Source organism: Bos mutus, chromosome 1, assembly GCF_027580195.1.
Source record: "Bos mutus isolate GX-2022 chromosome 1, NWIPB_WYAK_1.1, whole genome shotgun sequence".
Classification (NCBI taxonomy): Eukaryota; Metazoa; Chordata; class Mammalia; order Artiodactyla; family Bovidae; genus Bos; species Bos mutus.
In genome coordinates this window covers 84279193-84300482 of record NC_091617.1, presented here as the reverse complement: position 1 = coordinate 84300482, position 21290 = coordinate 84279193, and positions in this window count along the sequence as shown.

Genomic DNA, 21290 nt, shown 5'->3' with positions numbered 1-21290 from the left:
TTAGCTTTAGGACAGCAAAGTGGATGCTGCTCAAGGGTGAAGTTCAATGGTGCTTCATGTCCTGACACTGGGATTGACTTCCCAAGGATTTATAGACTCAACAAATTAAAACCACTGTTACCTCTAATGAAATTTCTAGCCAACATATCTTACATGGTAACATGAGGCCTTTATGCTTGGAACAGCTGAATGGGCTACAAACTGACATAAATTAGTTGACACAGAGCAATTCTGGATGAACCAAATTGACCTAGGAAAATGCCAACTCATCCTGGAAGTGGGTTTGTTTGTTCTTTTCCCTTTAGTCTAATTAGACATTACACTGTCTAATGACATCTCTTAAGCTGCTCCCCAGATTAGTGCTTCCCTGAATGATAAGCAGCACTAAAAAGTACTGAAAGACAACTGTCGGAAGCCATTCTGCAAATTACTGCCTCCAGAAAGTGAAGGCTTCTCAAGGATGCCAAGTCATAGCAAAGACACTTGGGGGCCTGCCTACAGATCTTTAGGTAACTTGAGAGCATGAGAGTCTTCCCAAAGGCCTTAGAGGAGGCCACCAACCGCCCATATTCTATGGTCATTTGGGCTCAGGTAAGCATGGCCTTGAGTGGAATTCACACCTTCTCCATCCTGATACTGGGATGATTTGTGTGCTGGAAATTCCCATCCATAGCAATGGCCTATGTGGGACCTGATCTCACCATCCCAGACTATGGAGGGAAACCAAAGAAGGGAGGGGGGTGGTGCCAGTGCATTTATTTGCATTTGCCATTTTTATTTGCCTCAGGGACATTAGACTGCAGGTCTCCTTAAGCATGGACTGTTTGCTAAAGTCTGGCGTTGGCTTTTGTGGACTGGTCTAGCCAAGAGTTGTTTTAGCCCAAATGGGGAGATGGGGGTGGGGCTGGGGTGGGGTAAGACATCTGCAGAGCCCAACAACCGTTACCAAGGCCTACCTCGGCTCTGCCTCTACCTGCCAAACGGTAAACAAAGCCCCTGGGAGAACTCCGGCGAGCTGAACACCTTGGTCAAACACTAAGCAAACCACCACCAGGTGTGCTTGCTGAACAGACTCTCCATCAGCGTCCTGTCATGCAGAAAATGTTTATCCAATTTGTCAAGATAATCTTTCCTCAAATAAGCCTTGGGCCTACTCCTTGGAACAGCCTGAATTTAGTCGGTATAATGTAACTCTATTTTTTTCACCCATTTTCCTTTAATCGCTGTGTCAACTCTTCCCTGGCTTTAAGCAAACTGAAAGTAATTATATCATTCTTAAGTGAGTAATCTTTTGACTGGGTTAGCTGATTCGTGAGTTACTCTAAAATTCTTCTAAACTGTGCAGACCTTTTCCAAACACATTTTCTTAGATGTTTCACAGAGTTAGGCTCATCGATGACCCGCGGATGTGTTTATTCTGTCACGTTTGGCGGCTACGCCACGACTATATTAGGACATTTGAAAAGAAGTCGAGTGTAGAAATTTGAGAGCAGGAAAAAAAAGGTAACTTCACCTACTAATTTAGGTGTTCCTTGGAAATTTTACAGTCACTGTAAATAACTTGTAGCTTCAAGCATGAAGCATGTTTGATTAGTGCTTTGAATCACGATGTAATATTAAAGGCTGGGCTTCGCAAACTTAAAAGCATTCACTGCTTTCATTTCATTATATAATTTCTTTGCTATCTGACACCCTGTGTGATATTGTTTTGTTTAAAAAATAGAAGCCTTCAAGGTTACCACATTTTTCTTAGTGCTGCTCATTGACATACTCCCACAGAACTCATGATATATGTAAAAATAGAAAGCTCAGCCATCTGGCTATTTGATGGTTTCTATTTTTGTTTCTCTTTGCAGTCACAAACTCTGTTGAGTCTGAAATTTCCTATGTTCTGCCCTATATGTAATTGTGTATATGTACACACACAGTTTCTCATTTAAATTTAGCCATTATCAATCTGGGTTTGTTTTACCGACCACAGTGGCACTTTTGTGGGGACACTAACCTTGTTTCATCTATGCATTAGTCAAATCTGTGTTAAGTCCTGACTTTGAAGACTGTTACCCACAGTCTAGGGGATGCCAAGTCAAAAGCATTTCTTATTAATATGTACCCACCTATGCTTACTCAGAAGTTTCATTGGTAATAATATGCACCTTGCTTTGGCTTTGATGAAAAACCTAGAACCATAGGGCCAGAGGGAAATTTAAAGCTCATCTAATTCACCCCGTTCATTTTACACTTGAGGAAAAAGATGTAGAGATGGACAGTGACTTGTGCAAGGTCACAAAGCTAATTAGCAAGCAGATTTTTTTTAGAACCCGGATCTCTTGACTTTTTCTGATGCTTTGTCCATATTCATAAAACTGGATTAAAAAGATTAAAGATACTTTTGGGCATGTTCACAAGTGTACATTTGAATTATATTCATTATACACTTATAACTTTGAGTATTTATAGGATTGTGCTTAAAAACAAATTAAAGTGCATTGCTACACTTTGGTGACTGAAGGAGAGATTTCTTCACTCTTTAGTTTGAGCAGAAAGCACAAGCACGAACTTTATTGCATATAGCAAATAAAAAAAGAGGACAAGCCACAAACTGGAGAAAGAAAATGCTTACAAAAGATACATCTGTTAAAGGACTGTTATCCAAAAATATACAAAAAACTCTTAAAAGTCAACAATAAGAAAATGGGAAACTAAGTTAAAAAGTAGGCAAAAGACCTGGACAGACACCTCATCAAAGAAAATAAACAGATGGAAAGTAAGCTTATGAAAAAGTGGTCCACACCACATGCTGTTAGAGAACTGCAAACTAAAACAATGAGATGCCTCTATATACATATTAGAATGGCCAAAATCCAAAACACTAACACCACTAAATGTTGGCAAGGAGCAACAGAACTCTCATTCACCGCTGGTAGGGATGCAAAATGGTACAGCTACTTTGGAAGACAACTTGGCAGTTTTTTTTTTTTTTTTAACAAAGCTTAGCATACTTCTACCACACAATCTAGCAATCATGCTCCTTGGTATTTACCTAAATGAGTTGAAAACTTATGTTCACACAAATACCTACTCAGAGGTGTTTATAGTGGCTTTATTATTGCCAAAACCTGGAAGTGACCAAGACACTCTTCAGTAAGTGAATGGATAAACAAGCTGTGGTATATCCAGACAACGGTACACTATTCAGTACTAAAAGAAGTGAGCTATCAAGCCATAGAAAGACATGGAGGAATCTTAAATGCATATTAGTAAGTGGAAGCGGTCAATCTGAAAAGACTACATACTGTATGATTCCTTCTCCAATTCTGGAGAAGGCAGAACTATGGAGACTATAATATAGAAGTATCACTGGTTCTTGGAGGTTAGTGGGGAGGGAGGGATGAATAGGTGGGGCCCAGAGGACTTTTAAGGCAGTGAAACTATTCTATATGATACTATGATGGTGGACATCATTACATATTTGTCCAAACTCATAGAATGCAAGGTACCAAGAGTGAACCCTAAAGTAAACTATGGACTCTGGGTGATATTGACGTGTCAAGGTAGGGTCATTAATTGTAACAAATGGACTACTGTGGTGGGGGATGTTGATAGTGGGAGAGGTTGTGAGTGTGTGGGGGGACAAAGTATCTGTGAACTCTATACTTTCTGCTCAATTTTGCTGTGAACCTACAACTGGTCTAAAAAAGTAAAGTTCATTAATTAATTTTAAAAATGCAGATTCCTGCTCAGCTACACCTCTCCACCTCCTCGCCTCCCCCCATCTCCATTTCATCCCTATCACCATTTCCAGCTTCCCCTCCCCCACCAATACTGATTTAGCTGTTCTGAAGTGAGGCCCTGGAATCTGCATTTTCAGCAGTTTTGATGAGGGATGGGAAACTGTTCTGTCAGAAATCCTAATTTCTGCCTTCAAGTTCTGAAGATGGGAGCTCATATTTAAAAGACTCACCGTTTATGCAACTCTTGTTTTCAATATGCAATTGTTAACTACAACCTCCTAAAGTAGCCTACTGCTTGGAAATCCCTACTTGGCAGTTAAGTTGCTTAATCCAGAGGTCAAAGTGTTTTGGAAGGAGGCGGCACATGAGGCAGGGCTGCTGCTGCTGCTGCTAAGTTGCTTCAGTCGTGTCCGACTCTGTGTGACCCCATAGATGGCAGCCCACCAGGCTACCCCGTCCCTGGGATTCTCCAGGCAAGAACACTGGAGTGGGTTGCCATTTCCTTCTCCAATGCATGAAAGTGAAAAAATAAAGTGAAGTCGCTCAGTCGTGTCCGACTCCTAGTGACCCCATGGTCTACAGCCCACCAGGCCCCTCCGTCCATGGGATTTTCCAGGCAAGAGTACTGGAGTGGGGTGCCATGAGGCAGGGCTACTGTGTGGTTATCTCCCTCTTTCTGCTGGAGGTGAGGCCTGGGGGGAGCTTCTCCTCCAGTCACCGTTGAGCCTGCCCTGGTTGGCTGCACCTGCTTCTGGCCTTTGCTTTCCTGTCCTGTGATAAGAGCACAAAGCTTCCAACTGAGGAACTGCCTACCAGGAGTCGGTAGGAGCAAAGTATTCTTTAAAGAGATTTGTCCTACCCAGGGTCTCAGCCAGCTACAGGCAATGGCAAGCCAAACAGGAAAATGGTACATCAGCTGGAGAGTCCAAGGCTCGTTCTGATTTCTTAGCATTTCTGAGTCGTTTCTTGGGGGTATCATTGTTTCCTATGTGCAGGACTGTCTTCTAAGCAGTTGTATGTCAGGGAGCAAAATCTTTATCCTCATGGAGTTTACATTTTATTTGTAAGAGTTAACATTTATACAGTGCCTGCTCTGTGCCATGTACTCTCATGTATTAATTCATTTAACCCTCACAACACCACAGGTTAGGTGATGATGTCAACCCTGTTAACAGATGCAGAGACTGATGTCCAGAGAGGTTAAGAAGTCTCATTGCAACAAAGACTGTGGCTGAGTGCCTCTCACAGGGCGAAGTTTTCCTTTGGATCCTTGGGCACAGATTATTCTATCTCAGTAGCCTTAAATTATTCATCAGGAGGGAAAGGGGACTAGCATTGATTAAATACAGACCATATGTCAGGGACTCAGGGAGGAGCTCTCTGTTCTGATCTCACTTAATGCTCACCAGCAACCTGGGTGAAAAGTTAGAGCTGGCAAGAGGTGGAATTTTTCTTATTTCAGTGTCCACCTAGTGCTAGGAACATATATGTGATTCACCTTATACAAACCCACTGCCCCTGCTAGAGAAAAACAGTAAACACATCACTTGTGTTCTTAACTCAGAATGCACAGATGGCCCTCAGAGAGGAATGCCTTCAAGCTACTCTGAAAGTACATTTGATGGAGAGCAGAATCTTTGCATTGTCTTAAGGTGTGCCCTCACAGATTGTCTGTTATAGGTGCAAGAGAGAAAAAAGCACAGCAAGTATACATTGGAGGAATTGACCTTTTTTGGATGGTCAGAATGAACCTTACTGATGAGGCATGGATGGATGGTGAAAGGCACAGCATCCCCTAGATAGTTTGCCAACCAAGAATGCAGAGCCTTAATCTACCCAGGAAGAAACTTTAAATGAATGCAAAATGAAGAGTATTCTATTTAATTAAAAAAAAAAAAAGATGAGGGATCTTTATTCTTCAATAATGTTAATATCAAAAAAAAGACAAAAGCTATGGAAATCTAGATAAAAGAGGCTAATTAGACATGGCAATTAAATGCAGTACATGACCCTAGACTGGATCCTGTCATAGAGGGGAAAACAATGCTAAAAATGATAGTATTAGTGTACAATCAAAACAGGGAGGGTGAATTAGATAAAAACATACAAATTTATAAAGTGGAATCTACTGTGATTACATAAGTTGTTTACAAAAAATTTTACTTGTATATACATACACACAGAGCAGGAATGAATGAGCTGGATGAATCAAATGATAAAACAAGTGGGGGAGGTTGGGTAAAGAATATATGGATATTTCTACAACACATTTATTTTTCTCAACTTTTTATAAATTATCTTTTTGAAATGATCACCAAATAAGGAATTGTACATGGATATTTGTCTGGAAGTGTACATGTACCTTTTCATGGGGAGAAGGTCCATCAGTTTCCTTAGATTTTGTAAGAATGTGTGACAGAAAAAAGTGACTGAGATATAGCATCTTGATTTGTGAAGAAGACTATCTTCCATTGGAAAGAAGTGTATTCTTTAAGAGAAAGAGCACATATAGTAGTCTCCCTTAGCAGCAGTTTGCCATTCCTGTTTCCATTACCTGTGAGCATCTGCAGTCCAAAATATTAGATGGAAAATTCCAAAAAATTCATGATTCCTGGGTTTTAAATTGTGCACTGTTCTGAGAAGCCTGATGAAATTTCTTACTAGCCTGCTCTGTCTCACCTAGGACATGAATTGTCCTTTGCTCAGTGTATGCTGCCCGTTAGTCTCTTAGAAGCCATTTTGGTTATCAGATTGACCATCACAGTGCTATCAGATTGAGTTATCCCAGTGCTTGTGCTCACGTTACCCTTATTTTACTTACTGGTGGCCCAAAAGTGAGAGAGTTGTGATGCTGGCAATTGGCCAGAGAAGTCATGAATATTTTCTGTAGGTGAAAAGGTGAAAGTTCTTGACTTAATAAGGAAAGAAAGAAATTGTATGTTGAAATTGCTAAGATCTACAGTAAAAACAAATCTTCTACCTGTGAAATTATGAAAAAGGAAAAAGGAATTCATGATTGTTTTTCTGTTGCGCCTCAAATTGCAAAACTTACAGTCACAGTGTGTGGTAAGTGCTTAGTTAAGATGGAACAGACATTAAATTTGTTCAATAAGGTATTTTGAGAAAGAATTTTACGTATGATTACACATATAATTTTCATTACAGTATATTGTTATACTTATTCTAATTCATTATTAGTTATTAATCTCTTTCTGTGCCTAATTTATAAATTAAACTTTATCACAGGTATGTGTTTATAGAAAAACATAGAGTATGCAGGATTCAGTACTATCTGCAGTTTCAGGCATCCTTTGGAGGTTTGGGGACATATCCCCTGTGGATAAGGATTGCAGGGTGTGTGGGGAGGCAGGCTACTGTATTTCCAACTTATGGATTCCAATTTCTGGTACTAACATCTGCTTTTCAGCTTAATCTTTCACCTCCCTGAGGTGTGTAATAACTACCTGCAGTATCTGGGTGGCCTCTTGGTTCATTGAGCATTCACTGAGAACCCCCAATGTAGCATGTATTCTGCTACAGATATACAAAGATTAAAAGGTTGTAATTGTTAGCAATTCTTTGTTCCTTTAAAAGCATACTGTGATTTTAACTAGAAAATGCTGAATGTCTCCAAACAGGTGTGAATCAGAGTTAAGGGAATTTAGAAGATTTTAGGCAGAGAGATGGTAGGTAGGCTTCCCTAAAGAAGAATCATTTAAGCTAGACTTAGCAGGATGAATGAGCTCTATAAAGGGGTGTGTGTAGACTGGGAAAAATGTGCAGAACTCTGGGCTGCTTTGGGGGGATTTTCCATTTGAGTTGGAATGCCTGGCATATGATAGAATTTCGTAATATAACATTGAAGGTTGGATTAAGACATCTGGATTCATTTGCTAGGAAATAGGTGATACTGGATTTTTGAACTGGCAAGTGATATCATGTGATGCTTTGGGCTGACTGACTCAGTATTGTGGAGGTGAGACCAGGTTGGGGGGAGGGGGAGGGGAAACAGGGCCAGACTCCAGGGTTTCCCTCAGTTCTGAGGGACCTGCAGATTGCAGAAGGCAGGGAGTCAAGGCTTCCAAGAAAGGCTGAGGGAGGGAGGGAGGCCCTCCTTCATCCCACCAAAGGTGGGATGGGTAGAGATGAGGGCTAAGCAGTCCTCCAAAAGCCATCTTCAGCCTGGAGACCAAGGCAGGCCGTCAAGTGGTTCCTGGGCAGGGAGTTGGGGGAGAAAGCTGCTCCAGCAGGGCTCCCTCCTCCCCTGCCACAGATCTGTGCCACCCGCTGTGAACACACCTGGCAGAGGACTGAGGTTTGGGTGGGGTTAAGCCAAGGCAATGCCGGGGCTTGTAGCTGGCCCCAGGCGCTGGGTGACTTTACAGCAGCTCTGGACTAGGTCTTCGTGTGGAGGGTTCTCAAGGCTGCCCAAATCCAAGGGCTCACAGAACAATCCTTTTGGTGTTCCGCTGTCACTGCCCCCTAATTATTCATGAACACTTCTGCGTGGCACAGCTATGATCTTGTTTCTTTGCCATGGAAATAAAAACACAGCTCTAGCCATCCAGGAGAAAGACAAATGCCAGCTCACCTGATGCATCCAGATTTTTTATTCCAAGGAGCCTTAAGGAGAGTTGAATCTAACACTTTCTTCCCAGTTTTCCAAGAGTAGAGCTGCATGGGAATACCTCATGTTCCCCCGAGACTTAGAGCCCATGTTAAGGTCCCATTTCTCTTACTGTGAGGTAGGGCCCATCAGTCCACCTTGGGTCTTCCTGCCACTGACCATCAAGGGTGATTTCTTCTGAGTCACAGAATTTTAGAACTGAAACAGACTTAATAGGTTATCTACTTCAGTCCTGTCCTTGCACAAATAGGAAATGGAGGTTCTAAAAGTTGGGCAACTCATCCAATGTCATACAGACAGGGTAAAGTACAACCAGAATCCAGGTGTGCTGGGTTCCTTGTCTGGGGTTTACCAGTTGTGGGTTCCCCAAAAGTTCCTTAGAAACTCTTAGAGCTCATTCATCTTTTTTTTTTTTTTTTTGGAACTTTCTATAAAAGGGATCTCATGGATAGCAGACCCCAGGGGAGATTCTTGAAAGAAATTGCCCCAGTGAGATTGGAAAAGGAACTGGGGCGGGGTGTTTATGTGTGATGACATGGCCCATGTCTCCAAAAGCCTTAAAGGAATGGGAAGGATTTGGTATTTTACAAAACCTGAAACAGGTGTCTTGTTTGTTCACAGAATCTTTTCAGAGAAAGTCATAGTGCATCCTGAAAGAGATGAGAAAATCATAAAGTTTTAAGTAGATTAGATAGTTGAGATTAGCTTTTAGTGATCTTGCAAAGTTCTCATTTCTTCCCAAATCATATAACGCTGAGCAAGTTGAGCAATCAGGTGAAAATCACATGCAAACAGAGTCTAAGTCCTGATAAGAATCCTAAAGGTAAACAGTGAATTCCTACTAATGGCTAAGTCACTAAGGTAAGATCCAGTCTAAATACACACCCTTGGTTAAATAGGGTTTCATTAGCTCAGGTTACAGTGGTTCAGGAAAATTTTTCTTTTATGCTTGTCAAGTGAAATTAATTATATATCATCCATCAATCATTCCTGCCATAGAAGGTCTATGGGAATATTAAGGATTCCACAGAGCCTCCCCAACCTGGCCCCACCTCCACTCCCCACCCTACCAGCAGCACTCTGGGCATATTTTGGTGCCCATAGCTAAAAGTTCCTAGGATTTTCTGGGAAGTCACAACTATGGTTTTTACTGATAACCTGTAAAAGTTTCCTTTTTCCAAATTTGACTCTCAGTGTGTGCTTCAAGTTACTGACAAATATTTGATTTTGCAGAGTATGTCTCAGACTGCACAGCAAATCAGATTCTTGCAAGTTTCTGGTAATAATTTTGTTTTTGTTGAAAAGTTCAAAAATGTTTAAAGAAAGAGAAAATAATTTTTAAAAGTATAACCCATTTTTTCACTGCCATATGAAACCATTGTTAGAATTTTAATACATTTTCTGCCATCTCTTCTTTTATTTTCTCCTTTTTCTCCTTATTAATAAAACAATGCATGTGTAGTATAGATAATTAAAAAAATATGGATAAGAAAATAACATAAAAATTAGCCACTAACTCATTTATCTTGACATAAACTTCCCAGTCTTTTTTAACATTTATGTATTCTACTTAGTTCTAATCATATTGTAAAGCTGCCTTTTCACTTACCTTGCAAAAAAAATAAGCATATACTTTTTAAATTTATTTTTTTAATCAAAGAAATACATTGTTGTTGTTCAGTTGGTAGGTCATATCTGATTCTTTGCAATCCCATGGACTGCAGCATGCTAGGCTTCCCTGTCCTTCACTATCTCAGACTCATGCCCATTGCGTTGGTGATGCTATCCAACCCTCTCATCCTCTATTGTCTCCTTCTCCTGCCCTCAATCTTTCCCAGCATCAGCGTCTTTTCCAACGAGTCAGCTCTTTGCATCAGGTAGTCAAAGTATTGGAGCTTCAGCTTCAGAATTAGTTCCTCCACTGAGTATTTTTTTGTTTTTTTTGGAGGTGCTTCCCTGGTGGCTCAGATGGTAAAGAATCTGTCAGCAATGCAGGAGACCTGGGTTTGATCCCTGGGTTGGGAAGATCCCCTGGAAAAAGAATGGTTACCCACTCCAGTATTTTTGCCTAGAGAATCCCACGGACAGAGGAGCCTTGCAGACTGCAGTCCATGGGGTGGCAAAGAGTCAGACACAACTGAGTGACTAACACTGAAAGAAATAAGTATATATGTTTAAAAATTAAACAGCACATAATCATTTTATTGATGTTTTAGTAGTCCCTAGCAGAGAAGGTGATGGCACCCCACTCCAGTACTCTTGCCTGGCAAATCCCATGGACAGAGGAGCCTGGTAGGCTGCAGTCCATGGGGTCGCAAAGAGTCGGACATGACTGAGCGACTTCCCTTTCATTTTTCACTTTCATGCATTGGAGAGGGAAATGGGAACCCACTCCAGTGTTCTTGCCTGGAGAATCCCAGGGACGGGGGAGCCTGGTGGGCTGCCGTCTATGGGGCCGCACAGAGTTGGACACGACTGAAGCGACTTAGCAACAGCAGCAGTGGATATTTACTTAATAATTGTTCTTAATAATTTTAATAATTATAGATGAAAAAATTTTATCTTTTTGGCTTTAATATTTAAGGTTTTTTCCTCTTATAGTATTTTATTCATCACATACTTAGTAAGCTTATATCTGGTCTAAGCAGTAAGTTAGGCATCACAGATAAAATGTATTTGTTTATTAAAAAAAAAATTACTGAGGGTCTAGCATGTGCCAGACAGTGTTCTAGACATTTGGGATATAGCAATCAACAAACCAGACAAAAATCTCTGCCTTCGCCTTCTCAGAGTTAAGTTCTGGTTGAGATTAACAAGAGATAGTCTTTGCTGAGATCAAAATGTAGCATCTTTAGGAAATAAGAGTAGCAAAAGTTAGTATTTATATTTGATTCTTATGAATATCTACTCTTTTGTGAGTAGGTATATGTGAGTGTATCTATTCCAGCTGATTAGAATACAACAGTGAACAAGATATCCTCCTCTATTCTCTATGGGCATGTATTTCAGTGTCTCTAAAAGGCATTTGGGAGCCCTGGGAAGTTAGCATGCCCAAATGGGTATAATCATACTTGTCCTGCTACCTCACTGGATGAGTGTGAAATCAAATAAAATGAATCTGCAAGTGCTTTGAAAGCTTCAAAGTAAGATACACGTTGGAAGAGCTGATATTAGTATTTTCAGCAATGGAGAGACCTATAAACACAAGTGAAGTAAGGAAATGATAGCACCTAAGAGTGACGACTAAGGGCCAGATGGGCAAACCGTCCACTGGGATGCGTTTACCCGATGCAGGAGACACCTTTACCAGTTAACAAAGACCTGACCACAATTTAAAATTTATCCTTCCCAGAAGTAAAGTCGTTCAATGAATAGGGCCCCTAGGATAAAAAATATTTTAGCATCACTTAACATCTTACTGTATCACCCCACTAATTCTCACAATAGCTACATATTTTCAAAAAACTCCGCTCTCACCCTTTCGCTAACTCAGTGGTTCTCTAACTTGGTGAGTATGAGAATCCCCCAGGAACTTTACAAAAATCGCAGGGCCAGGTACTACCCTCAGTGCTCTTTACTGGCTCTCCAGGCCAATCTGATACACACCAGCTCTGAGAATTAGTAACTTTTAGCTTACCTACAATCTGGCAGTTTACAGAGCTAAAAAATACCTTGGAAAGCATCCTACAAATGCTTTCACTTTATAAGGAAGGGGACAGACGTTTTGCTATGGTAAGTGGCTTGTCCAGGATTGCGCAGTCAGCCAGTATCTGAGCTGTCACCCAAGTCACAGGCTTTTCCACTTGATTGACCAACATGTTGCACTCTCCTCTCTGCTCTTTTGGGGCCTCTAGGTGCAGGAGTGTCCATGTGACTGTGGAGTGTTGGTGGCACAAAGCCACCAGCTCTTGTATTTGAAGAAAGTGTGATTTCCCAGAGAAAAGCTGCCCTTCAGAGTTTCTAGCACTGCCTTACCTAACCACAAAAGTACTTATTTTGTCTGATAACAATGTATTCTATGTAGTGGCCCCCAAGATAAGTTTTTTAAAACACTGTAAAATTTCCAGCTGAACACTAGAGATTTCCAAATTAATCTTTCCAAACTAGAACATTATCACTTGCCATAGAAAAGCATTTCTCCATCCATCAAGGTCTCTTGCTTCTTCAATCTCCGGCCTAAAACTAAAGTCCTTTACCAATCCAGATGCCTGGATCTGACTAATATTTCCACATTCTGAAACTATGCACTGTAAATGATACAGTTGTTTCTGTCTTTATTTTTCCTGAGAGACAAAAAGATTAAGCAGTGATGTGCCACTGGGATGTTCATATACAACATCAGTTCAGTTCAGTTCAGTTCAGTCGCTCAGTCATGTCCGACTCTTTGCAACCCCATGAACCACAGCATGCCAGGCCTCCCTGTCCATCACCAACTCCCGGAGTTTACCCAAATTCATGTCCATTGAGTCAGTGATGCCATCCAACCATCTCATCCTCTGTCGTCTCCTTCTCCTCCTGCCCTCAATCTTTCCCAGCATCAGGGTCTTTTCCAATGGGTCAGCTCTTTGCATCAGGTGGCCAAAGGACTGGAGTTTCAGCTTCAACATCAGTCCTTCCAATGAACACCCAGGACTGATCTCCTTTAGAATGGACCGGTTGGATCTCCTTGCAGTCCAAGGGACTCTCAAGAGTCTTCTCCAACACCACAGTTCAAAAGCATCAATTCTTCAGCACTCATTTTTCTTTATAGTCCAACTCTCACATCCATACATGACTACTGGAAAAACCATAGCCTTGACTAGATGGATCTTTGTTGACAAAGTAATGTCTCTGCTTTTTAATATGCTGTCTAGGTTGGTCATAACCTTCCTTCTAAGAGTAAGCATCTTTTAATTTCATGGCTGAAATCATCATCTGCAGTGATTTTGGAGCCCCAAAAAATAAAGTCAGCCACTGTTTCCACTGTTTCCCCATAAAAGTCAATAATATTATAATTGGTGACAGAGGGTTGCTAAATTGATCATTTCATAACATATTTAAATGTTGAAACACTATGTTGATACACCTGAAACTACTTTAATATTGTTTGTCAACTATACTTCAATAAATAAAAAAAGAAAGAAAATTCCACAAAACATGCAAAACAGCATATACTGCTTATTTATTTATGTATATGTGGATTAACGTTATCTGTCTGCCTATCTATTGCCTATCTAGTTGTCTAATTTGGAGGTGATATATACCACAGTTGCAGGTGGGGTTATGAAAGATGTAGTCTCTGTTAAACTGCTTCAATTGTTCATTGCATGTATTACCTGTTAGGTAGGTAGAATAGGGAAAAGGAGTCCAAAATGGTGGTGGCTAAAAGACAAGGAAGGGAAAAGCCCGCAAAAATAGAACAAAGGAAGGTCCGAGGACTGGAGTGAAGACCTCAGGTAGAACAAACAGCACTCCTGGCTAAGCCCAATTTGCATAGGGCAGGCCCAGGGGGAGGAAAAAACATATAAAAGGAGGAGCCAAAGTGCTTTCTCTCTCTCTCTCTCCCGTGTGTGTATGCTCTTTCTCTCCCCCCGCCCCACCCCCAACCCAGTGTGTGAGCTCTCTTTCTCTCCTACATGCTGGCACGCTCCTCCACTCTCTTTTCGCGTCTTTGGGTTGGCATGCCCTCACACTTCGAGGATGGATTCTCCTGCTAGCTTCTAAATAAAATAGAGCTGTAGCACTGATTTGTCTAAGAGCTGTAACACAGTTTGTCTAAGACCCAAGAGATGCTTGGAGGGCTTTAATGTCCGTCACTCCAAATCTTTGTTGTGACGAGACAGAACCGAGGAGCATACACTCGCCTGACATAGCCTTTGTAATCAGGTGAAATCAGGAAAAGATTGAAACCAAAAAGAGAAGGGGTCAGCAGAGGATGGGATAGTTAGACAGTATCACTGATTCAATGGACAAGAATTTGAGCAAACTCTGGGAGATTGTGAAGGACAGAGAAGCCTGGAGTGCTGCAGTCCTTGGAGTCATAAAGAGTTGGACATGACTTAGCGACTGAACAACAACAAATCAGGTGAAAAATAAAACTAGCGAAGCATATGTTCTTCTTAGTTTTCTATATATATGTGTATGTGTATGTATTTATATATATATATATATATGAAATTCCCTGGTGGTCCAGTGCTTAGGACTTGGTACTTTCACTGCTGAGGCCTGGGTTCAACCCCCCTAGTTGGGGAACTAAGAACCTGCAAGCCAAGTGGCACAGCCAAAAGGAAAAAAAAAAAAAAAAGTCATTTATCCTGTCCAGGTTTTAACCCAGGCAGGTCCATGGAGGTGTCCTTTCTCTTCAACATTTTGCAGATGACGAATTACATTAGAGCAGCCAGAATCGAAGGGAGGCCAGCTTGAGGTAGTTAGGTTTCCATGCACCATGCTTGTGTACTCTGTGGTGACTCTTTGTGACCCCGTAGACTGCAGCCCATGGACTTCAAACCACCTGGCTCCTCCGTCCATGGGATTTTCCAGGCAAGGATACTGGCGTGGGTGGCCATGCCTTCCTCCAGGGGATCTTCCCGCCCCAGGAAGATCCCACATTTCTTATGTTTCCCCCATTGACAGGTGGAATCTTTACCACTAGCACCACCTGGGGAGCCTGGGAAGCCCTTTAATTTAATGCAAAAGGCTAGATTGGTCTGAGGGGAATATTTTTTACTAGAGATTTCTGGTTCCAGGGAAAAGTTCATATGAATGAGAATGCAGATTTCTGGTGAGGAAGTGATAAAGGTCTTCCTTATCTTCAATTAGTACTTAGCAAAGGGATGGAAAGGATAGCAAGAGGAGCCTGTGGGCTGGGAACTGACTTTAGCTCCTGGCCTTTAAGCCCTTTACCTTTCTGCCTACTAACCAGGCACCTTTCTGTGAGGCTTGTCTAGGGTTTGTCAGGCTCTCCTCACTTTGTGCCTAAGTATATGTGTGCTTTACCTTCCTCGCTAGACCATAAACTTCCTGCCGGTATGACTAATCACATTTAGCCACGTGTGTGCTTAGTCGCTCAGCTGTGTCTGCGACCCCATGGACTGAAGGCTCCTTTGTCCATGGGGATTCTCCAGGCAAGAATACTGGAGAGGGTTGTCATGCCCTCCTCCAAGTGATCATCCCATAAACAACTCATGTTGCCAAACACCTGGAGCAGTGCTTTCTCAGAGGTGCCAGACAAATACTTAACTATCTGCATAACTTTCTTGCTCAAATTCCCTTTGTTTCTCTGTTTCTTACCAAGTAAAATACAATTTCCTGGCAATCACGTATCAACCAGCTTCCCCCCTCCCCCCTTTTTTTTTAACTTGTCTCCTTAAATGTACCTTGGGCTCTGGAAAAATGTGACTGGGAACCAATCCCTGAATACAGCCTGGATCCTTCTTCCAAGCTACAGTTTGATTCAGAATAAAATTCAGATTTTGGATTCACTGCCTTTCCTTGACATCCTGAAGCCAGCACAGAGAAATGGTTGAGTGGTTTATCAATGACCCCTTGTTGTTCAGCTGCTCAGTCATGTCTGGCTCTTTGTGACCCCCATGGACTGCAGGCCTCCCTGTCCTTCACCATCTCCCAGAGTGTGCTCAAACTCACATCCACTGAGTCAGTGATGTCATCCAACCATCTCATCTTCTGTCATCTCTCCTGCCTTCAATCTTTCCCAGCATCAGGGTCTTTTCCAATGAGTCGGCTCTTCACATCAGGAGGCTAAAGTATCGGAGCTTCAGCTTTAGCCTCAGTCCTTCCAATAAATATTCAAGGTTGATTTCATTTAGAATTGACTGGTTTGATATCCTTGCTGTCCAGGGGACTCTCAAGAGTCTTCTCCAACACCACAGTTCAAAAGCATCAATTCTTTGGTGCTCAACCTTCTTTATGGTCCAACTCTCACATCCATACATGACTACTGGAAAAGCCATAGCTTTGGCTATACAGACCTTTGTCGGCAAAGTGATGTCTCTGCTTTTTAATATGCTATCTAGGTTTGTCATAGCTTTTCTTCCAAGGAGCAAGTGTCTTTTAATTTCATGTTGCAGTCACCGTCTGCATCTGCAGTGATTTTGGAGCCCAGGAAAATAAAGCCTGTTGAGTTTTAAGCCAGTTTTTTCTCTCTCCTCTTTCACCTTCATCAAGAGGCTCTCTAGTTCCTCTTCGTGACACCTGGGGCTGTTCAAGTCCAAGTTCCTCTCCTAGGAACTCTGACCTTGGGGAAATTACTCACCCAGGGGAGTGGGAATAAGAATAATAGCTACCTGTAAATTGTTAATGAGTACTTTGTTTTAGCATAGTTCTGGGGAATGGGTTAATGCTGGATATTGTTATTATTATTTATTTAATGCCTTTATGTTAATATCTATCTCCCCACCACCACCACCCAAGGCTTTTGAGTTTGCCACATGAGCTAGGAGGAAGGAAACTTTGGCTATATTAGGGGTAGGGATTTGGGAAGAACAGCTTGTAATGAATGGACCTTGAACTTCTTAGAAGTTAGTTTGGAATTAAAGATTTTAAGTTTACAGTATAGTCCATGATCTTTGAGAAGTAATGAAATAATTTAAACAATATTTTGATAAGATAATTGGCCAATTCTGCAACCCAATTGGAAGAATTGAATTTCCTTACAATTCTCCCCAATATATGGTGAGGATAATAACTGTTATTATGAATAATAGTTATGACTTGGACTTTCCTGGTGGCTCAGACAATAAGGAACCTACCTGCAATTCAGGAGACCAAGGTCCATCCCTGGGCCGGGAAGATTCCCCTGGAGAAGAGAATGACTACCCACTCCAGTATTCTTACCTGAGAATCCCATGGACAGAGGAGCCTGGTAGGCTACATACAGTCCATGGGGTTACAAAGAGTCAGACATGACCGAACGACTTTCATTTTCACTTTTTCAAGAGTTTGTGTCATCTCTTGTAATAAATGCTTTATATTTTATATTTTAATTCACTCATTCACGTGCTCATTCAACAAATACTCGTTGAGCACTTATTTAAAGCCAGTCACTGGGGAATAGTGGTAAATGTGACTGACAGGTCCTACCCTTATGGAACTTTCACGCTAGTGCAGATTCAGATGATAGGAGAGGAAACACATACGTGTTAAGCCAACTGTTATGAAACACAGAGCTTTGCACACATGTCAATCCTGTGAGCTATATTCAGAATCAGATCCCAACTCACTTTTCCATCTTGCTTTCCCATGACAAGCACCAATGTCCTCCAACTCCATGGAATTTCTTTCTGGACTCTTCTGTCTTTATGTCTGTGTCCACACAGTTCCCTCTAACAAAATATGCTACTGTGTATGTTTGCCTCTTGAAGGCTCTAGGCTTTCTTCATCACCTATTTCAAATACCACCCCTGCCAGGGGCCTTTTGGTCCTTCCATTCAGGATCAGGACAGGGAGGCCTGGCGTGCTGCGATTCATGGGGTCGCAAAGAGTCTGACATGACTGAGCGACTGATCTGATCTGATCTGATTCAGGATCGGCTACTTCTTCCTCCATGCTCCAGGGTTAGGGTTTAGACTTCTAGAATTACCTCTCCCTGAATATTTAATATGGTTATTTGTACATACTGGTTATCAGCCTAACTTCTCTACCAGACTGTCAGCCGCTTGTTTCCCACCTCAGTTATTGCATCTCTTGCCTGTGTTAATTCAACTGGTCTAGAGTAGCCAGAGGAGAAGGCAATGGCACCCCACTCCAGTACTCTTGCCTGGAAAATCCCATGGAGGGAGGAGCCTGGTAGGCTGCAGTCCATGGGGTCGCTAAGAGTCAGACACGACTGAGCGACTTCACTTTCACTTTTCACTTTCACACATTGGAGAGGGAAATGGCAACCCACTCCAGTGTTCTTGCCTGGAGAATCCCAGGGACGGGGGAGCCTGGTGGGCTGCCGTCTATGGGGTCGCACAGAGTCGTACACGACTGAAGCGACTTAGCAGCAACAGCAGCAGCAGCAGAGTGCCAGATTTGCTCTTCCACAGTCTCTTTTTTAAACCAGGGATCCTGAATCCTCTACCTTTTTCCTCTCCAACTGATCCCACTTATATATGTCTGAATACACAACTGAGAACAGCTGCTGACAGAGTGATCTTTCTGAAAGGCAAATCTGCAGATTTCACTGCCTTGCTTAAAATGTGTCAGTGGTTCACACAGTGAAGATAAAATCCAATTTCTATGGCCCGGCGTTCACTAGCTCTTTCATAACCTAGATCTGCTTAAACCTCCAGCCTCAGGTCTCACTCTGCTCTCTCACTAGGTTCCAGCTCTGCCCAGCTGCTCACCATCAGTCTCTTCAGTTCAGTGACCTTTGCAGTATCCTCGGCTGGAAACTCTCCCTCCTAACTCCTGCTAATCTTCCAGGTCTTAGTTTAGATGTCACCCCCTCCAGAAAGCCATCCTTGATTTCTTCTAGGGCTCCCATGTGCCCCAGTAGGACCTAATCATTCTTGGTCAAGGTGTTGTCATTCCTTATTGTTGATATGGGCTTCCCAGGTGGCACTAGTAGTAAAGAACCCACCTGCCAATGCAGGAGACATAAGAGATACAAGTTCGATCCCTGGGTTGGGAAGATCTCCTGGAGAAGGGCACAGCAACTGACTCCAGTTTTCTTGCCTGAAGAATCCCAGTGGCAGGGGAACCGGGTGGGCTATGGTCCATAGGGTCACAAAGAGTCAGATATGACTGAAGCAACTTAGCACAACACACAGCACAGCACATTATTGATATAATCCCATATTTAATGATCTGCCTTCACTGCTAGACTATAAGGTTTGTGAGGGAAGCACCCCTGCTATTGTTATTCACTGCAGTATCCCTAGCATCTAATCGGAGAAGGCAATGGCACCCCACTCCAGTACTCTTGCCTGGAAAATCCCATGGATGGAGGAGCCTGGTGGGCTGCAGTCCATGGTGTTGCTAAGAGTCAGACATGACTGAATGACTTCACTTTCACTTTTTACTTTCATGCATTGGAGAAGGAAATGGCAACCCACTCCAGTGTTCTTGTCTGGAGAATCCCAGGGACGGGGGAGCCTGGTGGGCTGCCGTCTACGGGGTTGCACAGAGTTGGACACGACTGAAGCGACTTAGCAGCAGCAGCATCTAATTAGTGGTTGATGCACAGTAGAATCTGAAAGAAAGTTTATTGAATGAGTCCTCTTTGCATCTCTGAAAGTCTTCCTCCAATTTTTGGGTGGTTTAAAAAAATACACATGTAATGTGAAGACATGTTTATTGTAAAAAAAATCAAATAAAACAGAACATGTGAATGCAATTACAGGTTCCCTTTTATCCTCCCCCTAACCTTCTCTCCCCTCTTTCACTCTCTTGCCTGAGATATTAACTGTTCAGTGTATATCTTTTTATTTCTTTATCCTGCACATACCCACAAGCACACAAACCTAATACAGTCCTGGCTCCCAAATCCATGTGGGTGTTTTAGTAAACAGAAATGGGGTAATATTAGAGATGCTGTCCTTCTGCTTGTGTCTGCTTTTTTTTTCAATTCATTTCAGAGATTTTTCCATTTCCCAGGTAGATTCACCCCCTACTACCTCATTCTTTTAATAGCTATTTGTATTCCATAGTAAGGTTGTATCATAGTTGATTTATTAATTCCCCATTGGAAGACTTTGTATGTTCATCTTGTGCTCACAAATGCGGGTAGAGTTGCAGGACAGGTTTCTAAAAGTGGAATTGCTGGCTCGTAGAGTGTATGCATCTTAAAATTTTTTCAGTTGTCAGCTATTTTTTCGCATAGTTCTTAGTGGGAGGATTACAAGTTCTCAAAATGTTTAATTTGTCAATGGCCCTTGGCAAAACTGTGAGAAGGGGGAACTTTATCTCTGTATCACGTTTGACCCTTTTAGATTCTACTCTCCTGCCCCACCTTCTCCCTATCTCTCCCATCCCACCCAGATGCACCCTTGCCCCTCCCCACTACTCCCACTGAGTAAACTTAGCAATTTCTAGTAGCAGAAGAGCATTCCTCATCTGTGTGTCTACCACCTTCTAGATAGTCCCTGTTTCCATTAATGGAGCCACCATCCAGCCAAGGAAACATCCCCTGTGACCTAGAAACCCAGGTTTTCCTAGACTCCTCCCTCTTCTAAACTACCCTGAGGCAAGTCCCAAATCCTGTTATGCTCTCTCCAGATTCTCCAGAATCTAGTGGAGCTCCTATCACCATCATCTCCAGTCAGCAGCCTTGGTTTTAGAGGAGTGGGTTATAGTCAGCATGATTTTTCATCTGTCCTCTGCTCATAATCATTTGGAAGTTTCTTCCTGACAAACCCCAGATCCCCAACATGGAGGATCTTTCTGTGGCTCTAAACTTGCTGTTTCGCCTCATCCCCAGGAAGCATGTCTCACTACACGTTGTCTCCTGCATTCCTGGCACCTCATTTGGTACATACCTGGGCTGCTGGTTCCTGAAAGGCTCTGCAATCTCTCTCTCATTTTCTGCTTCCACTGACAGGAATGGCCTTCTCTTTGACCCACCTTAGCCTACCTGACTCCTACCCATCCTCCTGGTCTCAGCCGAGATAGCACCTCTTCCTTGGCGCCCTCAGGTTGGCCTAGGTGCCTGTCCCAGTCTTCTCACCCAGTGCTAAGCCTCCTCTCAAGCCGGCCATTCACATCCCTGGTCACGCTTGTAGTGTAATTGTCCATTTACCTGCTGGTTTCCCCTAGAAGGTAAATCCTCTGAAGGAGGGAATGGTCATCTGCATTGCTGGATACCCTGTGCCTGGCTCAGCTTTTGCTGAAATACAAGTTGTGGATTTAAGTGAAGGGGCAAATGAATGAATGAGTGAATAAGATGTTTTCTGGCAGCCTGTACTTTTGACATGTATTTGTGACAGGACTTTCCTGGTGGCTCAGCTGGT